The sequence below is a fragment of the Bufo gargarizans genome, chromosome 2, assembly GCF_014858855.1.
Source record: "Bufo gargarizans isolate SCDJY-AF-19 chromosome 2, ASM1485885v1, whole genome shotgun sequence".
Classification (NCBI taxonomy): Eukaryota; Metazoa; Chordata; class Amphibia; order Anura; family Bufonidae; genus Bufo; species Bufo gargarizans.
The window spans coordinates 187743308-187769999 of record NC_058081.1 but is presented as its reverse complement, the minus strand read 5'-3'; the positions used below and the strand labels follow the sequence as shown (position 1 = coordinate 187769999).

At 42.2% G+C, this 26692-nt stretch overlaps 1 long non-coding RNA gene across 2 annotated transcripts in view; it reads left to right on the top strand.

Moving 5' to 3' along the window:
- Positions 1 to 3781: 3781 nt before the first annotated feature.
- The window catches only part of LOC122927104, a 35556-nt gene continuing 12645 nt past the window's right edge, over positions 3782 to 26692 (top strand). Inside the window, exon 1 of one of the 2 annotated variants that reach the window (XR_006387757.1) lies at positions 3782 to 3834. This is a non-coding gene — a long non-coding RNA (uncharacterized LOC122927104). Of the gene's footprint in view, positions 3835 to 24727; positions 24846 to 26692 lie in introns of those variants that run through there. The other variant, XR_006387756.1, reaches the window with a different exon arrangement.

The window sequence follows — 26692 nt, the reverse complement described above, 5'->3', positions numbered from 1 at the left end:
ACACCTCCCTCCTCCTGTGTAAACCCCACTCCTTTGGCACATTGTAGCGGTATACTGTATATTGTGTGGCACAGTGTAGGCTATATGTGTATAACAAATACATTTCACCTGAAAACTTACAATTACTTGGCTTGACCCTTGGGGATCTCGGACACCACTTCCACACTTGGCCGGGGGCTCGGCAGAGCTGATGTTCTGTTTCATCCTAATGAGAAAGATTTCATAATAAGGATTTGGAGAAGGGGCAGAGGGATAGCAGAGCAGAGAGAGTGCTGCTATCCCTCTGCTGCTGGTGCTGCTACTAGGGTGTCATACCATGGGGGAGTAATAAAGCCCACCATAATGCCGCCCCGTAGAAATAATTCTCCTTATAATGTGATAATGCAAAAAATACCCCCTTGTAATGCCCCCAGTTGAGCTAATGTCCCCATAGTGCCCCCATAATGTGCCAGTATAAAATACCCCTATATAGTGCCCCCAGTAAATTCCCCCATAGTGCTCCTCTCCCCCCTTCCTGCTAGTGCCCCCCATAATGTACCAGTATAAAATGCCCCATATATAGTGCCCCAGTAGATGCCCCTCAGTGTCCGGCCTCTGATAGGCTGCCGGCCTAGTGTCCCCCATAATGCCCCACAATAATGTGCCAGTAAGTGTCCCCATAGATGCCCCCCCATCATATGCCAGTATCAAGTGCCTCCCCCCCATGTGCCAGTAGCAAGTGCCAAACCCCCCCCCCCACATGCCAGTATCAAGTGCCTCTCTCCTCCTCCCCCATGTGCCAGTATCATAGTGCCAAACCCACCCATGTCCCAGTATCAAGTGCCTCCCCCCATGTCCCAGTATCAAGTGCCAACCTCCCACCCCCCCACATGCCAGTATCAAGTGCTTCTCTCTTCCCCCCATGTCCCAGTATCATAGTGCCACCCCCCCCCCAAAAAAGTGCCAGTATCAAGTGCCAAACCCACCTCCCACATGCCAGTATCAAGTGCCTCTCTCCTCCCCCCCCCATGCCCCCCCCCCCCAAAAAAAAAGTGCCAGTATCAAGTGCCTCTCTCCTCCCATGTGCCAGTATCAGGTGCCTCCAGTCGCCCATGGCGGTAACAGTCGGGTATTAAAAAAATAAAATAAATACAAGCACTGACTCCATGTCAGCCATGTGATGCAGCCTCTTCCTGTGTCCCGCCCTGTATGTCCATATATGGAGTCAGTGCTTGTATTTCAGAAAAGTTTCTGCTGGGATTCGAACCCAGGACCTTCTGTATCAGAGGCAAGACACCTAACCACAAGACCATAAGAGTTGCCTTGCTGCTGATTTAAAAAATAAGAGACTTCTACTGTTATAGCTGGCTAACTGTACATCTATACACATGACAGCTGCCTTAACACACCCAGCACTGCTATATCTCTATATGACAGCTGTCCCAGCACACTCAGCTCTGTAATATCTCTATATATGACAGCTGCCCCAGCAAACCCAGCTCTGCTACATCTATACACATGACAGCTGCCCAAACACACCCAGCACTGCTATATCTCTATATGACAGCTGTCCCAGCACACCCAGCTCTCCTACATCTATATATCTCTAAGAATTGCTATACAGTAGATAGATATATATAGAGATATAGCAGAGCTGAGTGTGCTGGGGCAGCTGTCATGTGTATAGATGTAGCAGAGCTAGCTGTGTTTCGGCAGCTGTCATGTGTATAGATGTAGTAGAGCTGGGTTTGCTGGGGCAGCTGTCATATATAGAGATATAGCAGAGCTGAGTGTGCTGGAACAGCGCTGTCATATAGAGATATAGCACTGCTGGGTGTGTTTGGGCAGCTGTCATGTGTATAGATGTAGCAGAGCTGGCTGTGTTTTGGCAGCTGTCATGTGTATAGATGTAGTAGAGCTGGGTTTGCTGGGGTAGCTGTCATATATAGAGATATAGTAGAGGTGAGTGTGCTGGTGCAGCTGTCATGTGTATAGATGTAGCAGAGCTGGGTGTGTTTGGGCAGCTGTCGTGTATAGATGTAGTAGAGCTGGGTTTGCTGGGGCAGCTGTCATATATAGAGATATAAATGTAAAAACACAAAATGCAATCGCACAATGCAACCAGCACTCTGCCTTGCCTTTATGCTGGATGTTGAATAAGGCATTGGTGTACATTTTGGCCAAAGCGTAATAAGCCACTCACCGCGTCAAGGTTGCCTTCATGAGTGGTCCCTAACACTAGTTCCTACCTTTTATGGGCCATGACAGCCACATAAAGTCCAGGGAGCGCAGGTACAGCATGCATGCCAAGCACACTCTGCTTTTAACCCCGTCCGGTGCCATTACAGCTTTCATCGGATCCAGGGATGCAAGTACTCACATGCATGCTGAGCCCACTTTATACTTCTCCTGGAACCTAATGGTTACTGGTAGGTGCTGTATAAGCAGACTCAGTTTTATACTGACTTTAAAACCAGCCTCCAGGGGGCAGATCAACTGGACAGGTGTGCTTGACTGCTTGGAGATCGCCACGCCTCCAATACGTACTACAAAGAGAAAAATATGGAAAATTTCAGCCCGCACAACCCCTAGCAGGTGCAGATTGCTATGGCGAAATAGAGATATAAATGTAAAAACACAAAATGCAATCGCACACTGCAACCAGCACTCTGCCTTGCCTTTATGCTGGATGTTGAATAAGGCATTGGTGTACATTTTGGCCAAAGCGTAATAAGCCACTCACCGCGTCAAGGTTGCCTTCATGAGTGGTCCCTAACACTAGTTCCTACCTTTTATGGGCCATGACAGCCACATAAAGTCCAGGGAGCGCAGGTACAGCATGCATGCCAAGCACACTCTGCTTTTAACCCCGTCCGGTGCCATTACAGCTTTCATCGGATCCAGGGATGCAAGTACTCACATGCATGCTGAGCCCACTTTATACTTCTCCTGGAACCAATGCCTTATTCAACATCCAGCATAAAGGAAAGGCAGAGTGCTGGTTGCAGTGTGCGATTGCATTTTGTGTTTTTACATTTATATCTCTATTTCGCCATAGCAATCTGCACCTGCTAGGGGTTGTGCGGGCTGAAATTTTCCATATTTTTCTCTTTGTAGTACGTATTGGAGGCGTGGCGATCTCCAAGCAGTCAAGCACACCTGTCCAGTTGATCTGCCCCCTGGAGGCTGGTTCTAAAGTCAGTATAAAACTGAGTCTGCTTATACAGCACCTACCAGTAACCATTAGGTTCCAGGAGAAGTATAAAGTGGGCTTAACCATTTATGAAATATTGATCTCCCTGACCATATCTTATATTGTATGTGTTTTTATATAATTTTTATATTATTTTACATATTGACTATTGCTGTTGCGATTTTATATTTGTAAATAACTGTGAATGGATATATTTATACTAATAAATAGGTTGCGGTTTGAATGCCATAAAAAACACATATGCGATTTTAAAACCGCACCAAAAACGCACCAAAAAACCGCATTGGGAGAAAAAGCGATTCCAGTCCAGATTTTGTGGACTGTTGATGAAGATATAAAAGGAGGGGATTGAGCAACAGGGATATAGCTACTGAGGAAGAGGACTGAAGTCCTCGAAACACGTTTAGCGTTATATCCCTGCCAACAACAAGCTTTTGGATATGATCAACGATATTTGAATTATCTTCGACAAGTGGAGCGCTCCATTTTCTACCTACTCTGCAGCTCTCATCAGATCTTCGGATTGAAAAACTCAAATCCTGCGAGAACTCCGGTACACCACGTGACAAACGCCGGAGAGCGGGGACGCTGAGAGCGAGCAGAAGCAGCACAAACAGACGTCCGGAGATTAGTCTGGGAGGGTAAGCTACAACATTTACCCTAGAAATCGATCATACACTTCAAATTGGAAGTGACAAGAATTATATAAGAACTGTGGAAGAGAAATACAAAGCGAGTGATATTATTCCCCAACAGTATTTCACACAGCTTGTGGACTTGGCTGTATTTTGCATTTAAAGTGACGGCATTTGTATTGAATTGGACACATACTGCCCAAACAGGCAAAGAAATATCTATTTTCCAATAGAGACTCTATTTTTGGTGCGGTTCATGATCCAATATAACAAGATACTTTGCTTTTTATTATTTATGTTTTAGGGGATTTTTTAAGTACCACTTTTATATTATATGTATTTTACTGTTACATTAGCGGTATATTGATTAAAATAAATTGTTGTTTGATGTGAAACCACATAGTGAGTGCCAGCCGCTTTTTTCTATTTTTCTCATTCCCTTGGACTGTTAGAGTGAGCAGTCTTTCGGCTAGAGCACCCCTACCTTACTGAGGAGGGTGGTGAGCTATCCACATACCTTTGTAGTTTTCATTTTCTAATCACTCGTCTGTGGATTTAGCTCCCACCAGACTCAGGATGGATATGTGGAGTCACATTGAATTAAAGAAACAAAAAGCAGACACCTTTCTATTTGAAGTCCCATTGATGGACAATACAGACACTATATCTATACACGATACATTTAGAGAACTAGAACATTTAGTTATAAAACAATTAAAACAAAACTGGGAGATCAGATCTTTACGTCAATATTTAGACCAAGACAAGATCCCAAAAGGCTTACAATTGTTGAAAACCCCAGCACAGGATTTATATGGGGAAGAATTCAATCTTGAATGGACCAACCTCCTACATACGCAATCGAGGTCATTAGTAGAATTAGTTATAAAAAGGAGAGTACAAATTTTAGGAAGGATTACAGAGGAAATCAATAAGATGAAAATAAAAATAGAACAATTACCGAAAGACAATGTTCTGGACTCATGGCAGGACAGAATATGTAAGAGTTTAGACAGAACGGAATCTGAGATTATTATAAAGAAGAGTAAAAAACACAATTTTGTCCCAAAGATACTACAAAATGATCACAATAAATTAGACAATAGAATTAGACCCTCTGTGGAACAAACAAAACCTACAATACCAACTAGAAATAGGTTTGAAACATTAGCGCAGCAGCCTTTTTTAGATGGGACCCCACCACATCATTCACCCAGAGTAAAACCCAGATATGCACGGACACCGGAACACAACAGGAGAGCACAAACACCACAGAAACATCAATACAATCTAAGACATCACAATCATCACAGACAGGAGGAATCCTATTACACACCACACCAAGCACGCCCATTAGGACAGAGGGATTACCAGAAAACATCACCAATATACACTCAGAGAGAAAATCAGAAACAAACGCATCACAATTATCAACAAGAAACAATAAGACACGAAGGGGGAGGAAAAAGAAGAACTCACAGGTAAATACACTTAATAAAGATTTGGATAATATCATCAATTTAAGCAACACGAGTTTAACAACAGCACAAATTTCCCTTTTAAATAAAGGCTTAAAATTTGCACCTAGTGCACAATTAAATAAATTTGATACCTACATTGGGATCCAAAAATTTATGAGGAACATATGTCTGAAAAAATATTTCATCAAAAATCCGATTTCCATAACCGGACAAACAGAAGAAAGATTTGTACACACTAATTTGAAGAAAAAGTCAAAAATTTTTCCCAGAAATGAAATTGGCCCAGAAATGGGAAGTTTCCAGAAAAATGTTGAAGCTGATCTTAGAAAAACCAAAAATAAACAACTATATAGAAAAAATCTAACTAATGGAGAAGTGTCCGCAATTAAAGAACTTCAAAAAAATGAAAAAATCACGATTCGCCCCGCAGATAAAGGCGGGGCAATCGTGATTTTAGATACCGCTAAATACATACAGGAATGTTTGAGACAATTATCCGATAATTGCACATACAAAAAATTGGATATAGATCCTACAAAAAAATTTAGTGATAAATTAGAAGAATATTGCCAGAAAGGCACACAGATGGGTATTTTGTCTCAACAAGAATCTGAGTATATTATGGGGACGCCGGGAAGACTCCCGGTCTTTTATTGCCTTCCTAAGGTACACAAGGACATGGAGAGCCCTCCCGGCCGCCCCATAGTATCAGGTATTGGCTCTTTAACATCCAATTTATCCAGATACATCGATACATGGCTACAACCCATGGTGAAAACCACTACATCATACCTGAAAGACACCACGCAAATCATCCAAATATTAGAAGGGTTAAATGTGGGAGAGGACTGGATTATGACTACACTCGATATCCAGTCCCTCTACACAGTAATAGACCATGAAGCTGGAATAAGAGCCATTAGAACTCAATTGGAAAATAGCAAGATAATGAAAGAACAACAATTAGATTTTATTTTAGAAGGTATTAAACACATCTTACAACATAATTATTTTTATTTTGAGGGGTGTTTTTACTTACAAATTAGAGGAACAGCCATGGGCACCAGGTTTGCCCCCAGCTATGCAAACCTGTTCCTAGCACAATGGGAACAGGAAACTATTGATTTGCATACAGGGGGTAACCTGGTGCTCTGGCGTCGATATATCGACGATGTCCTTTTAATCTGGAAGGGAGATCAAGATAGTCTTAATAGGTTTTTAATGGGACTCAATACCAATAGTCTGAATTTAGTTTTTACCCAAAATATTAATACGACAGAAATAGAATTTTTGGATTTGGCAATTACGAGGACAGCGGATAAATACATCTGCAAGACATATCAAAAACCCTCCTCTCGAAATGCTTTTATCCTGCACTCCAGCTGCCATCTGCCCAACTGGCTGTTAAATGTACCGTTCGGACAATTCCGTAGGCTGAAACGGAATTGTACCGAAGAGGCGCAATTTGAATTGGAAGCAATGCACCTGAGGGATAAATTCCTAGCGAAACAATACCCAACCAATATATTAGAAGGATCATTGGAAAAGGTTAGGAAATTACCTAGGAGTGCATTATTAACTGTAAAAACAGTAGAGCCAAAAGAAACAGACTCCCAATTCAGGATTATTCTTCCATATACAACACAGAGAAGGAAGGTGGAAGAAATTATCAAACGGCATTGGCACCACCTACTACAAGACAAAATATTAGGTAGGTTAATACCAGCCAGACCACTAATAACATATACAAGAGCAGCCAACTTAGGGATAAAAGTTGCCCCATCGATTAAAACTAGGAAGAGAATAACATCAAATTCCGGGAGATTAACGAATCTAAAAGGTTTTTACAAATGTGGACACTGTATATGCTGCAAAACTACAAAAATCCCTAGAAATACGAAGACAGTATCATCCACACAGAACGCCTTTATATGGGAGATTGAACAATTTCTTACATGCAACTCGGAGAGTGTGATCTATTTGGCTCAATGTCCGTGTACAAGACAATACATTGGACGGACAAAAAGGACCTTGAGAGTGAGGATATCGGAACATATTTCCAATATTAAAAAGGGGTACGAAAAACACTCACTCTCAAGGCACTTTAAAGAAGCCCACGGACAAGATCCAACAGGTCTGTCATTTGTAGCATTAGAAAAAATCGATAGACACTGGAGAGGTGGAAACCATATCGAGCGGATGTCTAGGGCAGAATCCAAACAAATATATAATTTTGGAAGCTTGATACCTGGTGGTTTAAATGCGGAACTGGAAATTTTTGGATTCTTATAGATTAGGTAGTGTGCCCCTTATTCAATTGGAGATCACATGGTTAGCCGTTTATCGGCTCTGTGGTCTCCTCTTGTTTGATGTGCACACCACCAAGTACGTTACTCTCCAACATTGATATGAACATTGATATGAACATTATAAGAAAGTCAAAAAGAAAATCTATAGAGGATGAGGCCCTTGGTGACATATCTGTCATAAATTATTATGTAGTCATAAATCATTATGTAGTCCTTAACCATTTATGAAATATTGATCTCCCTGACCATATCTTATATTGTATGTGTTTTTATATAATTTTTATATTATTTTACATATTGACTATTGCTGTTGCGATTTTATATTTGTAAATAACTGTGAATGGATATATTTATACTAATAAATAGGTTGCGGTTTGAATGCCATAAAAAACGCATATGCGATTTTAAAACCGCACCAAAAACGCACCAAAAAACTGCATTGGGAGAAAAAGCGATTCCAGTCCAGATTTTGTGGACTGTTGATGAAGATATAAAAGGAGGGGATTGAGCAACAGGGATATAGCTACTGAGGAAGAGGACTGAAGTCCTCGAAACACGTTTAGCGTTATATCCCTGCCAACAACAAGCTTTTGGATATGATCGACGATATTTGAATTATCTTCGACAAGTGGAGCGCTCCATTTTCTACCTACTCTGCAGCTCTCATCAGATCTTCGGATTGAAAAACTCAAATCCCGCGAGAACTCCGGTACACCACGTGACAAACGCCGGAGAGCGGGGACACTGAGAGCGAGCAGAAGCAGCACAAACAGACGGCCGGAGATTCGTCTGGGAGGGTAAGCTACAACATTTACCCTAGAAATCGATCATACACTTCAAATTGGAAGTGACAAGGATTATATAAGAACTGTGGAAGAGAAATACAAAGCGAGTGATATTATTCCCCAACAGTATTTCACACAGCTTGTGGACTTGGCTGTATTTTGCATTTAAAGTGACGGTTTTGTATTGAATTGGACACATACTGCCCAAACAGGCAAAGAAATATCTATTTTCCAATAGAGACTCTATTTTTGGTGCGGTTCATGATCCAATATAACAAGATACTTTGCTTTTTATTATTTATGTTTTAGGGGATTTTTTAAGTACCACTTTTATATTATATGTATTTTACTGTTACATTAGCGGTATATTGATTAAAATAAATTGTTGTTTGATGTGAAACCCTTGCTTTGTAACTGGAAAAAAATTATTAAAATGGAAAATCTGCCAAAAAAGTGAAATTTTTAAATTGTATCTCTATTTTCCATTAATTCTTGTGGAACATCTAAAGGGTTAACAAAGTTTGTAAAATCAGTTTTGAATACCTTGAGGGGGTTAGTTTATAGAATGGGGTAATTTTTGGGTGGTTTCTATTATGTAAGCCTCGCAAACTGACTTCAGACCTGAACTGGTCCCTAAAAATTGGGTTTTTGAAAATTTCTGAAAAATTTCAAGATTTACTTCTAAACCTTGTAACATCCCCAAAAAATTGAATATCATTCCCAAAATGATCCAAACATGAAGTAGACATATGGGGAATGTAAAGTAATAACTATTTTTGGAGGTATTACAATGTATTATAGAAGTAGAGAAATTGAAACTTGGAAATTTGGTATTTTTTACAAATTTTTGGTAAATCTGGTATTTTTTTATAAATAAAAATGAATTTTTTTATAAATAAAAATTATTATTTTTTTACTTCATTTTACCAGTGTCATGAAGTACAATATGTGATGGAAAAAAAAATCGCAGAATGGCCTGGATAAGTCAAAGTGTTTTAAAGTTATCAGCACTTAAAGTGACAATGGTCAGATTTGCAAAAAATGGCCAAGTCCTTAAGGTGAAATAGGGCCGAGTTCTTAAGGGGTTAAAAATGTGAAAAAAATTAATACCAGATCAGTTTTTCTGGATGACACTGGATAGATGGATCCACATCTGGATCCGGAAACAAATGCTATCCGTTTGCACACGGATTTCCGGATTCAGCAGTTCCGGCAACGGAACTGCCTGCCAGATTCCTCTAACGCTACCCTAAGACGCTGGTACTGGATCAGAGAAAGACGCACTACCTAGAAAGAAAGAAGCAGCGTTATCGTAGCACACATATCAGCTACACTCAAAGCCTCTACATGGATCAGTTTGTTCAGCGCTGCAGTAAGAGGGGGAAGGGGAAGTGTACAAACCCCATACACCTCAACCTCAGGCTCACTCCAAGTAAGGGCTCATGCACATGACCGTATAGCTTTTTTAGTGTTTTGTGGGCCGTTTTTAACGAATCCGTTTTTTGTTTCTGGTTCCGTTTCGCTTTTTCCATATGGTGTATACAGTAATTACATAGAAAAAATTGGGCTGGGCATAAAATCTCCAATAGATGGTTCCACAAAAACTGAACAAATATGGAACACATACGGAGTACATTCTGTATGTGTTCCTTTTTTTTTTTTTTTTTTTGTGGACCCGTTCACTTGAATGGAGCCACGGAACGTGATTTGCAGGCAATAGGACATGTTCTATCTTTCAATGGAACGGAAATACGGAAACGGAATGCACACGGAGACACTATAAGTAGCGCATACTGAACTAAAAAAATGCCCAGTATACTGAACGCAAAAAACGTTCGTGTGCATGAGCCCTAAGTGTTTATTACCTACTACAGCATTGGCGTTATTTATCTAAGAGAATGCAGATGAGATAAGATGAGCAATGATTATCCGGCTCACTACATAAGGTTGTTGAACTACAATTGTCACATCTATTTTATGCATATGAACTATGGACTGAGCTTCAGTATATTTTGCTGGGAATGATTATCTAACTTCAGGGGCATAAAGATCGTGGTCGCAGAGGGCCCAGCGGGGTGGGGGGGGGGGGGGCACAAGTGCTTTTAGCCAGCCCGGTCCCTCCGCTTTGCTTTGTCTATTGAAAAAGTAAGTGCTTAGTGCGGCTGCGCACATCCCCATACATACTGTACAACTGCAGCAGAAAGGGGTTGCTTACTGCTCAATGTCGTCGAGACCCGGCGCTGGAGGTCACGGGTTTCGCGGGAAGACGTGATGATGCTGCCAGTGAGATGGGGTGACCGAACCTGAATTTAGAAAGGGGGGCCCGTACCAACCATAAAAGAGGGGGCCACACAAAATATAATCTATACAGAGTGAGAGGGGGGCAGGGGCAGTCAATCATTCAATTAGGGTCAAAATGAAATATATATAGTCTGGGTGGGGGCCAAATGTAATATATACAGTATGGGTGGGGGCCAAATGAAATATATACATTCCATGAGCTATAACTTTTTAGTTTTTCATCAATGTACTTGTATGAGGTCTTATTTTTTGCAGGATAAGGCTACATGCACACAACAGTATGTGTTTTGCGGTCCACAAAAAAAATGGATGACATCCGTCTTCCTTTTTTTTTTTTTTTGCGGATCCATTGTAACAATGTCTAAAACAGACAAGAATAGGACATGTTCTATTTTTTTTTTTTTTGCGGGGCTACGGAACGGACATACTGATGCGGACACAGTGTGCATTTTTTGCGGACCCATTGAAATAAATGGGTCAGAATCCTATCCGCAAAAAAAAAAAAAACGGAACAGAAACAAACAACGTTCGTGTGCATGTAGCCTAAATTATAGTTTGTAATGTACCATTTCGGGAACATGTAATAATTGATTAAAGCCAGCTGTTTTTGCTAAAACCCACATTGTTTACGTCAGTAAAAAGGCGTATTAGTGGTCACCATACTAACTAGAGACCAAGCGCAATTATATCTTCATGTTATTATACATTAATGGTATGAATTTATATATGGGAATCAATTAACTACAGTACATATAGACTTGGCAGATTTGGATATTGGAACTATACATGCAAGTCTATTATAATAAGCTATATAAGGCTGTTAGACAATTAGACTATATATTACATTTCTATAAAGTATGAATTATTAAATGCAGAATCTCACACATGCAGGGCCGGCGTCATGCACCCGGCAAACCCGGGGCCCATTGTGCTTCTATGAGCACTTCCATCAATACAGAAGGAAGCACTCATTGCTGTCATTTCCCTTACGCAGTGCACCTTCTGGTGGGCCCTCTGAGTCACATGAGGCCGGTGTTCTGCCAGATTCCTATACCTGGCAGAATGCTATACCCGGAAGTGACGCGGCCGCACCGGAATCAGCTGGAGGAGGGTGCTGCAAGCGCAGATCCATTGGATTCGTAAAAATAATTGCACCACCGCGGGAGAAGCACCTACTTCACTTGCATGCGCAAAACCGTACACCGCGCGTGTGCACTCAGGGGTAGGTAGATTTTTCTGTGCAAAATGTTCCATCAGATCTCCCTACCCCTGAGTGTGCACGCGTGGACACTTCATCTGCAGCAGTTCAGCCTCACCACATAGCAGAGCTGAGTGCACGATATTGGGGTGGTGGGGTTACCACATAGCAGAGCTGAGAGCGGTCCCTGAGTGCGCTCGCGCGGTGTATGGTTTTGCGCATGCAAATTAAGTAGGTGCTTCTCTCGCGGCGGTGCAATTATTTTTACAAATCCAATGGATCTTAGCTTGCGCAGATCCACACCCCCCCTCCTCCAGCTGATTCCGGTGCAGCCGCGTCACTTCCGGGTATAGCATTCTGCTAAGGTATCGGAATCTGGCAGAACACTGGCTGCTGCAGAGCTTAAGACACGCCATCTCTTCACTCCGTGCAGCAGGTTACCTTACCAGCTTCAGACACGCAGAGTTTGTCAGTGACTTTGCACTGTGACTGTCTCTTCTCTGTGGAGGGGAGGGGGGTGATGCAGCTTCATGCATTTTAGTTGTTTTACTGCAACATTAAGCAGTTTGTCTCCATGACACCTGCCCCCCCCCCCCCCATATAATGTCCTATCTCATCCTCATGGATCCCCTTCTGTCTCCTTTCCTCCCTCATGTATCCAGAGCTCCTGTTTCACCCTCCTATCTCCTATTGCTGCCCTGCACAGACCTCCAGCCCCTACTTCTTGTATGAATCTACCTCAGAGCCCCTTCTACCTACTTGCTGTGTTCACCCTTCCTGTCCATCCAGGGCCCTGGGCCCCTGTCTCACTTCTCTGCCTCTCATTATGGTGGCATCTGAACCGCATTCACCATAAGGACCTTCTAATGTCACAAGGTCATGGTACTGTGCCCCCTTATACCCTGCATTGTGCCCTCTTACCATACCCTGTGCAGTGCCCATGGTCATTCCCTGTACTGTGCCCTCTCATACCCTTTTATCCGGTCACTGTATGGCGGTGTTATCCAATAACTGTATGGCCATAACTGTATCCCCTTTCCCTGCCCACACCACCTTTTTTAGACCTGGCATGAGCAGGAAAAAGATGCAGATTGCGGTGCGAAGGACCCTTTCGCCACAATCTGTGTCAGAAATACGCCTAACATATTCGTATTTCTATATAATAAATGACCACCTATTGTATTATTATTCAGGGGTAGTGCTAATATAGATTCTAGTGTATTATACTTTGCCCTGTATTTCCCAGTAGATAAATGATCCTTGGGAAACACAGTCCTCATCCCTGAACACCAGGACCAGGTAGCGCTCTGTCAGTATATGGCGGCCTCCCCTCTCCGCCACCCTGCTCCGCTGTGTACTGGTGCTTATTCTGACACTAGGGCTGGGTTCACACCCTAGTTTTGCCATCCATTTAATGTATACCAAAAATGTATGTGTTAACAGATGCCTCAGACTGATGCCTTACAGTGGTGTCCGTTCACCATACAGTTCCATTGTAAAAAAAAACATATACGTTAACACGTGCATTTTTTTTCTGGACTCTGCAGGATACAAAAACGTGGAGTGCTGCACATTTGTATACATCAAACGGATAGGGAAAAACGTGATGTGAACCCACTGGGGGGGGAGGGGGGCGTACTAAAATTTTCTGTGGGGCCCAGTCAGTTCTAGCTACATCACTGCACAGCTCCTTCTCTCCTCCAGGGCCGGCCCAGGGGTGATGTCATGATGTGTGTCTCACTGCTGCAGCGGACCTGAGGAGAGAAGGAGCGCAGGGAGCTGCGGTTAGTAAATGACAGGACCGCCGACTCCCCTGCGCTCCAGCAATGATAGGTATGTGAGGGGGCCACTGGGGGGTCATTACACTGTGAGGGCCCCTTACACAGTATAATGAACCCCAGTGCCCCCCATTTAGCACCCGATCACAATGGAAGTCAGTGGGAGAACCCAAGCATTAAACCAGGCACACCCTGCTCTGAAGAGGGGAGGGTGCCTGGTTCATAGGAAAAGGTCAGGAATTGATGGAAACACTACCGAAATGGTTCAGGAACAGCATGAGGAGGATGTCTGGATGCATCTTTGACTCCCAGGTCGCTGCTGGGAACGATGATGTCCGAGTAGTACGCCAATTTTACAGACTGACAATAATACGCACAAAAACGGGAAAAAAAAAACTATTTTAGAGGAAAAATTGTTAAGAAACATTCTTTCCTGTATATTTACTTGTATATAAAGTGCAAGTGCTGCCAAAAATTACAAGGAAGAGGCACTCCGATACAACCTGTATATCACATAAAAGAGGGCATCATTCACATTGTGGTACAATAGTTCAGGTAGTGGGACTCCTATACTCATTAAGGAGTGACGGCGATGATCCATTCGGATGTCTGCCCTATCAACTTTCGATGTTCTTTTCTGCGCCTACTATGGTGATCAGGGGTAACAGGGAATCAGGGTCCGATGCCGGAGAGGGAGCCTGAGAAATAGCTACCACAGCCAAGGGAGGTCAATGGCTGAAATCTGATTGGCTGTTGTTGCCTTGCCTCTTTTTTTTTTCCTAATTGTGAACCACCCAGAGAGGGTGGGTCAAGTTATTAAAGAACAAGCATCCAAGAAAGGCAGCAGCTGCACGGCAATTACCCATTCCCGAGTCAGGGAGGTAGTGACGATAAATAACAAGAGGCCCTGTTATTGGAATGAGTACACTTTCCGTTAACGGGGATCTATTGGAGGGCAAGTCTGGTGCCAGTGTAGTGTCCCACTAGGTAGGAGTGGGCACTACACAAGGGTCAATTGGGTAGCGTGTTACTTCTACTCACCAGGGACAGTGCTATTGTATTGATCTATGCATTTAATGTAATTTACTGTGTGTTTTTACATGCTATGTTCCCCCTGTCATATGTTTATCAGGCCTAGTTGGGTGTAATTTAGCCTCCAAGACACTAGAGGGAGATAGGGAGCCCCTAGTATAAATGTCCAGGCCCAGACAGGGAGTGGTTAGGTCATAGTCAGGAGTCTGTGGAGACAGAAGTGAGAAGGCACCATCCCAAGATATGCTGAGAGCCTCCTCCTGACATGCAGCTGGATAGTCCTGGTTTCTAGCTGCACCAAGGGGCTAGATGGAGTACAGCCTGCTTGGAGACCGTAGTGTATTCCAGGGGACTAGAGGAGTTACCTCGTCAGCCTGAAGCTCCTGAGGCTAAGGATAGCTCAGTTGAGACACCCCAGTAGTAGGACAGCACCTCCTGGGAGCAACCTGCAGTCACCTGTCATCTGAAGCAGAGAGAGACAGCTAGGAAGTAAAAGGTATTGTAACCTTAAGCAAGTGCCAATACTGGAGGAAGGAATTCATACCAAGGATTTAAGCCAGCTAATAGGCATACGGGCCTTGGGATACAGCCAGCTAGAATAGCTGTGGGGATAGAGCAGCATAGCACTGCCAAGCGTTAATTATATACCCTCCAAGTATCTTGCAAGATTGAAACCTGCTGTGATAAACCTGCTGTGCTTTTGGAACTGTTAAGGACTGCATTAACCTCTTCTGTACTGCATGTATAAAGTTGGACTGTTGTCACCAAGTAAAGCAACGTTTGGTTCACCATATCATCCGTGTACCTCACTTATTGCTACTGGAAACCGGTGTGCCACCGTTACAGGCACTGGCGTCACGTACCTTAAAGGGACCTTGCCTCAGGCACTCTAAACACCTGCAACAACCAGGGCACCTCACCCAACATCAGGCCAGGTCTCTACACCCAGAGTGTGCCCCAGAGGAATTAGTGTCTGCCTCTCATTCACTGCTACATGCCTGCCCAGGGTCCTCCAGAAAGTGAGTAACCCTCGATTGCCCATACCGTGACCTCACTGTCGCTATACCCTGCAGGTCTGGCGTGTTGCACCAGCAGCCGACTTGCTCTCAGCCTCCACAACGTTCACCCAGTGTGCCATCATGGTGAGGATTGTGTTGACCAGACTCTTGGCTACTGAGACTGGACTTGGTGGAAGACAGGGTGGTGCTTAACCGACTGGAAGCATTATCTGCTGCAATCCAACCGACCACCTGGTCGCACTAGTCTGACTTCAAGAGTTTTGTCCTGCAATGCCCTGCAAACTGGGACATGAAGCTAGGTATCGTGAATGATTGATTGTTTTTCTTGTGCTCTGGCAGCAGACACAGTTTCAACGCGCCCAGGGCCACAGCCTCTGCGTGCACCATCAGCCTCACAGCCACTTCCCTGTCTCTTACGGCTCGCCTTCTTCATATTAAATGTTATATGCACAGTTCACAACAAGCACAGTATATGGAAAAAGTACGTAAAAGTATTGAAAAAGGAAAATAGATTTCACTTATATTTTTTGTATCTATGGCGCTGACACACAGAAGGTATTGCACAGATGTCAGAAGTCACTGCAGACACCCTCTATAGAAAAAGTATTGAAAATGAAGGAAAAAGTATACTAGTTTTCATTTATATTTTTCCTATCTCTGGCCCTGACCCACAGAAGGTATTGGACAGATGTCACAAGTCACTGCAGACACCCCTCTATAGAAAAAGTATTTGAAATGATGGGGGAAAAAAATGATGGCTATATTATATTGCTGCCACCACACACAATAGTCCTTTAAAAGGACTTTTGGGTCTTTGAAACGTTTTTCAACTAAATAGATTACGGTCACACTCCCTACACTATGTCCCTTCCTAAGCACAGCTCTCCTTGACTACAAATGAGCCGAACATGCGTCACCGGGGGCTATATAGCACTCGATGACCTGTTCCGGCCAGCCAATCACTGTAATGCCAGTAGTCAACATGGCTACTGGCATTACAGTGAGGGCAATACTTACCTGCACATTTATTGACTGCATAGAAGCCGCAAAACATATAGGAAGGAGACAAGCATGGCGCTCAAGAACATGCGATACTCGGCCGAGTACCACCATGTGCCGAGCATAGCGATGCTCGAGCCGAACAGCAGTTCGGCGAGCATACTTGCTCAACACTAATAATAATTCCTATTTTACTTTTATGTATATTTTTTGTCTGTATTTTTATATTTTATGGTATATGTACAATAAATCTATAGCTCTATATGCAAAACCAGAAGGAGGAGTGCATACCTATTTTTAGTACTGTACATTTTTGTTCTTTCAAATATACTGGGACTGGGTGGCTCAGTAAGGTGTTGAACCCTCAATATTCATTGCACTTCTGATGTCAGCCCCTGGACGCAATCTAATACATAAGTTCATACCAATATCTGTATATTAGATAGGACTCGCTGCCATACAGCTATATTACCGGTTTGATGTTTTCACCAATGAAAGATTCCATGAATAAATAAAATAGTGTATTTCCCCCTCCCCTTCTATTGCAGCGCTGACAGGCTGATCCTTATGAAGGCTTGGAGCGGAGCAGGTGTGTGTGTTGCAATACTGCTGCCGTTTTCTCTCCAGATAATTTGTCTGTTTGATCCTATTGTAGCTCCTTAGTCGTTCCTTTAGGTAATTCAATAGCTGCGGGTTACTTTCAGAGTTGATATTTGCACTTTTCTTTCAGGTCCGGACCACATGAAAGATACAGTACCATGAATAAATAACATGGTGTATTTCCCACTATTTTGGAAAATACACTATTTTATTTTTTCATGGTATCTTTCATGGTATCTTTGCGTTACCCTATATTTTTCTGCAGTAACCATATAACCATCTGCATATTGACACATATGGATTAAGCGCTAATATTAGCGATATATATACTGTACGGATTAGCACAGATATATGGATTAACGCAAATGTAACAACATACTCATGGAACGAAACTGTGGATTATTATAGCGGGACATGTGCAGTTGTTCAATATTTATACACTGTGATTTTAGTCGATCAGTATGTGTACGCAGAATCTCAGATATGAATGAATATCCAGGATTATTATAGCTGATATTCTGTGACATATAGGTTTATATTTTATACCCTAAGATATCAGATACCTTATCTCTATCCATATATTTTTTTACTTTTATAAAAAAAATTATTGCCTATTATTTTTTATTGTCCATTTTTATTTTCTACATGTTTATGAACATTTATATTGTATGTTATATGTATAAATAAATATACAGTTTTACATGCTAAACCAGTAGGAGGAGTTCACACTTATTTCTTTATTTTATCTTTTGTCAAAATTACTGGAATTGGGTGGCTAAGTAAGGTGTTGAACCCTCAAAATCCATTGTCCTTGGTGTGAGCCTCTGTACGTAATTTACCAGCAATGTTTAGATGTTCGTTCTTGTGAGCTTCCTTTCATGCAAATGGGAAATGTATAACTGTCTGACACTGGTGTTCCTATAATTGAAATTCATGTAATTATTTTCTTATTTTGGTCCAGTCCATTTATTTTTTTATCTCTTTTAACCGGGTTGTTTCATCACAGAAAGCCGCTTTTACAGGCGTACTGTTACAGCTCCTGAAACTCCAGTGAAAATAAATGAATAGCCTTCCATGTCATACTACCGTATGAAACTGCAGTTCCATGCGCCATCTGCTGTTTACAAACACAAATTGCACCCTGAATTTTTTCTCTACTATTTTTACGCGCTTCGTTCTGTAATGAAACAGGATATTGCTTTGCGCTCACGCGATTCTATTGATCGCTAGCGCTGCTACATCTGTATAGCATTCTGGTTTATATACACTTGTATTACTTTATCATTCATTATGGTTTTCCAATGTGTCCATAAAAAATCTTGTACTGTGATTTTTGGATAAGTTGTCTGGAAAAAGACAAAATCAGATTAGTAGATGATAGGTATGTGTCACCGAGGTTTCTGGCCTCGGTGGAGTAAGAGACAGTTTTCTGTGTCGGCAGCGGTTGCTGTTTGACCCCTTGCTATCTAGTATTGCTGTAAATAGCTGATCCGGGACGGCTCTTATTGGGAGTAGTCAAAGTGCTGGGTGGGTGAATACTCCCCACGGTCCAGGCTGGGTTTTGAAAGGCCTGTAAAAAAAAAACAGCTAGCAGTGTCAGGTGGGTGGATTACTCCTTTCTGACACTGGAGCTGTGTGAAACTCTGCTGAAAGCTAAAGACAGGGTGTCAGCCGATCAGGTGCCTAAAGCCTACAGGTGGACTTTCTGAGGCTGGGTGTGAATTAAACACCCAGGGTCACAGGTGAATGTTTTTTCTGTATGAACTGTTTTGGGTGTGAACTAACACCAATACTGAAAACGGACTGTCATACTGTAAACCTGCAACTAGTGTGAATAAACACTGCAGTTTTTGAGTTACAAACAAGTCTTTGCCTCTATACTGCACCCACTTGTCTTGTCTACCAGAGCGAATCCGCACACAACCCTGAATTTTGTTCCATGCTGTCTTCTTCTATGGTTTCTTCAGTAGTCATGTACCGCCTCTATGGCATGTATATCCTGGAGATATGGTATTGATGATTTCTGTTATATATAATATGTATAAATGCTGTAGATATTTACAATACAATTGTGTTAGAGGGATTGTATGATGGATAAAAAATTCATAGAAATAGGACAAAATGGGTAAAAATAGAATGAACCTCACCTCATTGATCCCTTGACACAACTGTTCCAATGTCCCCCACTGGTCTATAGTTTCTGCAGAAAATGCCTCAAGTGAATAGGTCCGCATCTGTAGCACCCCAGATTAGTGTTACAACTTCTGCACCTTGCTCCTGCCTTTATTGGGCTAATATCATGTCATCTATGCATTTATTTCAGTCCTATACACTGTGCATTTCTAATGTTTGCAACTGTTGTGTTCAAATGTAATTTACCTGGTTCACCAGCCAGGTGGCCCAAACACGGCAGAGCTATGCTTAGAGAGAATTAAGCTTTCCATTCTAACCCCCCTCTCCTGCTAGGGGAAGGAGAGTGTGCTGGGCACTTGTCTGCTGGACGTGCCCAAGCCAAGTCAAGCCAGCCAGAGCACCTTCAGCTCTGCTGGATATGGAGGCCGCAGCTTAGAGCCTCATCAGGAGCCAGTTCCCTGGCATAATTAAGAGACAGACTACAAAGAGAGAAGTTGTAGCATAAAGAAGAAGATAAGTTATACAGCTACCCTGTCAGTACAGCAGAGCCAGAGAGAAACAGATGTATCAGAATTGAGTTTGCCTGCCAGAGTTTTAATCCCAAAGCCTGCTGGGACCAAGACAACGTCTGTAAACCGTTTTGGAGAATGTTTATGTAAAGTAAAGCTGCTATTCAACTTCATCTCACTGTCTGGACTCCAGTTATTCTTTTATCCCTCAATTATTCCCCCTAATTATTGCTTCGGAGCCAAAGCCTGGGATCCAGCCGTATCCAGGTAGGAGCACCGTGACACACATAAAGATACATTTTAGGCTGCACTAAACCTCTCACAGTGTAGAGAGAGTGGAGGAACACCAGAATGACAACAGAAGGAAAATTACCAGGAACTAGGCCTCAAGGCTAGGGAAAGGGAAATGGTGACCACCTAAGGAAACCCTAAACCTAGCCCTGACTCCTGTCAGTATGAATAGACCCTGAAGGTGGGAATATTCATACACCATAAACCTAGGCCCTAGTAACCCTGAAAATCCATAGGATTAATGACCGGGTCTGAGACTACTGGTTCCTTTCCAGATCAACGAAACAGCATCTCCCTGAGGCCTAGTAAACAACGAGTAAATGGGAGCAACAAAATACAAAGAGAAGTACACTTCTCTTCAAAAGAAAATGGATGAGCAGGAACTCGGATGAAGTCCACACACCAGCTCTTCCAACTCCAGGCAGAGAATATCAACCGCATGGTATGAAGCGTGGATTCAGACTAAATAGAGGAGCAGTAATTACCACAAGCTACACCTGAGACAAGAGGTGTGGTCATTACCAACAACAACACTGCAACAAGTGAAAACAGATAGGCTGTCAGATGACCTAACGTGCAGCCAGTCTCTCAGATCTTCTAACCTCGGTCACTGGAGGGACCGTGACAGTACCCCCCCCCCTTCTACGGGTGACCCCCGGACCCCCAGTACCAATCTTATCCAGGTGAGCCCTGTGAAAGGCTTTCACAAGGCGACTAGCATTAACGTCGTCTGCTAGAACGCACATCCTATTTATGGACCATAACCTTTCCAGTGAACGAGGTACTGAAGGGATCTACGAAGAATTCGTGAGTCCACTATCCTGGCGATTTTAAATTCAAGATTACTGTCCACCATGACAGGAGCAGGAGGCAAGGCGGACTGTTCAGCAGGTTTGACATATCTCTTCAGCAATGATTTGTGGAAAACATTATGAATTTTTAAAGCCTGCGGAAGTCAAAGACGAAAGACCTTTCAATATTCAAATTTTCCCCCAAATAGATGACAAAGAGGAAAATCTTTCCTCTTACGGTTTTCCTGAAGTCTCAGTACCAGAAAATGTTCCAAACTGCGGATGGAACCCAAATGCCCTAAAAAACTGTGGCTTATCAGTGGACTGTTGCCTACGGTTATTTATGGCAAACTTGGCCAAAGACAAAAATAATGACCACTCCTCCTGATTCTCTAAGACAAAACATCTCAAATAAGTCTCCAGATTCTGGTTAGTACGTTTAGTCTGTCCGTTTGGCTGAGGATGAAAGTCCGAAAAGAAGGACAATTGTACCCCCAGGCAAGTACAGAATGCCTTCCAGAATCTGGAAACAAACTGTCCCCCTATCAGACACTACATCAGAGGGAATACCATGTAGCTTCACAATGTTATCGACAAACACTTGTGCGAGAGTTTTAGCATTAGATAGACCTGATAATGCTATAAAGTGCAACATCTTGCTGAAGCAATCAACAACCACCAGAATCACAGTTTTTCCTGAAGAATTTGGCAAATCTGTGATAAAGTCCATGGACAAATGAGTCCAAGGTCGGGAAGTATAGATCCTGAAGGTCGAGTATGTGTCACCTTAGCATGTGCACAAATACCACAAGCTGACAGATAGCCCTCAACACATTTACACAACCCCAGCCACCAGAATCTACAAGAAATGAGATAAAGGGGTGGATATTACCACCTCTTCAGCCATTATCGGACCAGGATCTTCCGAATCACCCCCCCTCCCCAGGAAAGCTACACGACAAAGCTTCTTCCTTGACATTCTTAACCCCAGGGCCGATAGGTGACAACAAAATTAAATCGGGTAAAAAACAATGACCATCTGGCCTGCCTTGGGTTCAGACATTTAGCCAACTCTAGGTAAGCCAGATTTTTGTGATCGGTAATTACCGTAATAGGATTAATCGCTCCTTCCAACCAACGATGCCATTCCTCAAAAGCCAACTTAATGGCCAGCAACTCTCTATTACCTACGTCATAATTTTTTTTTTTTAGCAGTTGAGAGCTTCTTGGAGAACAAAGCACATGGGCGCCATTTACTAGGTGAAGGGCCCTGCGACAAGACTGCTCGTACCCCTACCTCGGATGCGTCAACTTCCACAATGAATGGCTGTGACACATCCGGTTGCACCAGTATAGGAGCAGAAGCAAAACATTCTTTCACCGCTGAAAAGGCTTGTAATGCCTCATTAGACCAGACTGAGACATCCGAACCTTTCCTAATCATGTCCGTTAAAGGTTTAACCATAGTAGAGTAGTTCAAAATGAATGTACGGTAGTAGTTGGTGAACCCCAAAAAACGCATAAGTGCTTTCAGATTTCCGGGTCGATCCCAGTCCAACACAGCACGGACCTTCTCTGGATCCATACGAAAACCTGAAGATGAGAGTAGGTAACCCAGGAATTGCACTTCCTGAACTGCAAATACACAGTTTCCAACCTTGCATACAATTTATTCTCTCTTAGGATCTGTACCACTTGTCTCACGTGATCCTAATGTGTCTCCATGTCAGGAGAATAAATTAGAATATCATCCAGATACACCACCACAAACCTGCCCACCAGATGATGAAAGATGTCATTAATGAAATGTTGAAAAACGCAGGGGTATTGGTTAACCCAAAAGTCATGACCATATTCTCAAAATGACCTTCAGGGGTATTATATGCCATCTTCCATTCGTGCTCCTCCTTGATCCTTACCAGATTATATGCCCCCCTCAAATCCAACTTAGAGAACACCTTTGCACCGACAATCTGATTAAACAAATGGGGGATCAAAGGAAGGGGATAAGGATTACGGACAGTAATGCGATTAACCTCACGGAAGTCAAAACATGGCCTAAGAGTTCCGTCCTTTTTCTTAACAAAGAGGAACCCTGAGGCCACTGGGGATTAGTGATGAGCGGAAGGGGCTGTATTCGAATTCGCGATATCACAAATATTTTTTTAGAATATTCGTGATATATTCGTGAATTTGAATATTCGTTATATTTGACATCCCGATTTTTACTCGAAAATCAGGAACGTAATAACTGAGTGCATACGCAAGCACATGGCGTAATTTACCTCCTGCGATACTGTGGAAAGTCTCTCCTGTCTGATTAGAAAAAATGGGTCGAAACTACTTTAAGAAAGCAGAGGAAGAAATCTTGTTAACTGTAACAAATATTATATTACAGCACTTAAAAAAAAAAAAATTACATATTGCATGCATGGCAGAACAATTGTTATATGTAGATCAAGTCTTGCAAAATAATCGTACATACGAATATTAGCTATATGGATACAACTTTTAATTTTTTGTAATACAAACAACACAGTTTATTTGGTAAGAGTAGATATTAATGATTGGTGCACTAAGTATTCTTGTTATTTCACAGCACTATGTCTGTAGCATGTATGTATGGACAATAGATAAATATCTCTCACATGCACATAGCACATCCATTTTCCTGCAACTTAATATATACCATACACTATTATACCATACACACACAATGAGGTTCCCATTCATTTCTATGGGGCTGTGCACATGAGCGGTGATTTTCCTGCATCACTTGTGCATTGCGTAAAAATTGCAGCATGCTCTATATTGTGCGATTTTCACGCAACACAGGCCACATAGAAGTGAACGGGGCTGCGTGAAAATTGCAAGCATCCACAAGCAAGTGTGGATTCGGTGCGATGTTTCACGCATGGTTGCTAGGTGACGATCGGGATGGGGACCCGATCTTTATTGTTTTCCCTTATAACATGGTTATAAGGGAAAATAATAGCATTCTTAATACAGAATGCTAAGTAAATTAGGGATGGAGGGGTAAAAAAATAAAAATAAAAATTAAACTCACTTCATCCACTTGTTTGCGCTGCCCGGCTCGTCTTCATTCTTCTTCTTTGATGACCTGGGAGGAAAAGGACCTTTGGTGACGTCACTGCGCTCATCACATGATCCATCATGATGAGCGCAGTGACGCCACCAAAGGTCCTTTTCCTCCCAGGTCATCAAAGAAGAAGAATGAAGACGAGCCGGGCAGCGCGAACAAGTGGATGAGGTGAGTTTAATTTTTTTTAATTTTTTTAACCCCTCTATCCCTAATTAACTTAGCATTCTGTATTAAGAATGCTATTATTTTCCCTTATAACCATGTTATAAGGAAAAATAATAAAACTTACACAACACCTAACACAAACCTGAACTTCTGTGAAGAAGTTCGGGTTTGGGTCTGGGTACCAAACATGCCAATTTTTCTCACGCTCGTGCAAAACACATTAAAACGCTTTGCACTCGCATGGAAAAATTGCGCATTTTTCCGCAACGCACCCGCATCCTATCCGGCCCTCACACGCGAAACCTGTGTGAAAGAGGCCTAATATTTCCCCTTCAAAGATGTAACTACTTTTTTTAAAACTTGGATTTAAAAAATTGGGATCATATGTTTGCATCTTTATCCTGCAGCGAATGTTGATGCGGGGCTATGACCGGACCAATAAAAGAGAGGAGAAGCAGGCCATCATCAGGGCTCTCCTCTTGGAATTGTCCCAAAAATTCTATGAGTGAAAGATTATGCCCAGGTACAATGCTTACATGATTTTTGTATCTTTCTCTACAACACTCTGTAATGTATATTACATTATAATGTAATGTATATTAGTTATGCTGCTAATCCGTACAGATGTAGTAGGGTTAACACACAACCTCTTAACGCAAATTTCTTAACTCATCACGTAATCTTGAAACAAAAGCCATTTTATAAAATAGCTTAAAGCATTTAATTGCATTTAGTTTACATAACACGTCTCCTAAAGCATGTGTGTTAACTCTACCACGTCCGTATTTTATCCCTTTATAGATAATTACTTAATACCTGATGTGACACAAACAAAATCATTCGGTTACATCATATATCTCTACCTCGCTGTGAGTGTATATATATATAGTTACACACTGCGCGGTACAGATATATGATGTCACCGGATGATTTCATACACACATAAATATATATATAGGTCTTTTTGTTTATATCTACATAAACTGCAGACATCATTCAGTATTTCGGTGAAAGGCCCCGTCCATTACATACATCCCCCACTTAATTTGCATGGGATTATAGATTTTATATATATACAGACGTGGACAAAATTGTTGGTACCCTTTGGTCAATGAAAGAAAAAGTCACAATGGTCACAGAAATAACTTTAATCTGACAAAAGTAATAATAAATTAAAATTCTATAAATGTTAACCAATGAAAGTCAGACATTGTTTTTCAACCATGCTTCAACAGAATTATGTAAAAAAATAAACTCATGAAACAGGCATGGACAAAAATGATGGTACCCCTAGAAAACACAGAACATAATGTGACCAAAGGGACATGTTAATTCAAGGTGTGTCCACTAATTAGCATCACAGGTGTCTACAACCTTGTAATCAGCCATTGGGCCTATATATATGGCTCCAGGTAATCACTGTGTTGTTTGGTGATATGGTGTGTACCACACTCGACATGGACCAGAGGAAGCAAAGGAAAGAGCTGTCTCAAGAGATCAGAAAGAAAATTATAGACAAGCATGTTAAAGGTAAAGGCTATAAGACCATCTCCAAGCAACTAGATGTTCCTGTGAGTACAGTTGCACATATTATTCATAAGTTTAAGATCCATGGGACTGTAGCCAACCTCCCTGGACGTGGCCGCAGGAGGAAAATTGATGACAAATCTAAGAGACGGATAATCCGAATGGTAACAAAAGAGCCTAGAAAGACTTCTAAAGAGATTCAAGGTGAACTTCATGCTCAAGGAACATCAGTGTCAGATCGCACCATCCGTCGTTGTTTGAGCCAAAGTGGACTACATGGGAGACGACCAAGGAGGACACCATTGTTGAAAACGAATCATAAAAAAGCAAGACTGGAATATGCCAAACTACATGTTGACAAGCCACAAAGCTTCTGGGAGAATGTCCTGTGGACAGATGAGACAAAAATCGAAGTTTTTGCCAAGGCACATCAGCTGTATGTTCACAGACGAAAAAATGAAGCATATCAAGAAAAGAACACTGTCCCTACTGTGAAACATGGAGGAGACTCTGTTATGTTCTGGGGCTGCTTTGCTGCGTCTGGCACAGGGTGTCTTGAATCTGTGCAGGGTACAATGAAATCTCAAGACTATCAAGGAATTCTAGAGAGAAATGTACTAGCCAGTGTCAGAAAGCTTGGTCTCAGTCGCAGGTCATGGGTCTTGCAACAGGACAATGACCCAAAACACACCGCTAAAAACACCCAAGAATGGCTAAGAGGAAAAAATTGGACTATTCTAAAGTGGCCTTCTATGAGCCCTGACCTCAATCCTATTGAGCATCTTTGGAAGGAGCTGAAACATGCAGTCTGGAAAAGGCACCCTTCAAACCGGACACAACTGG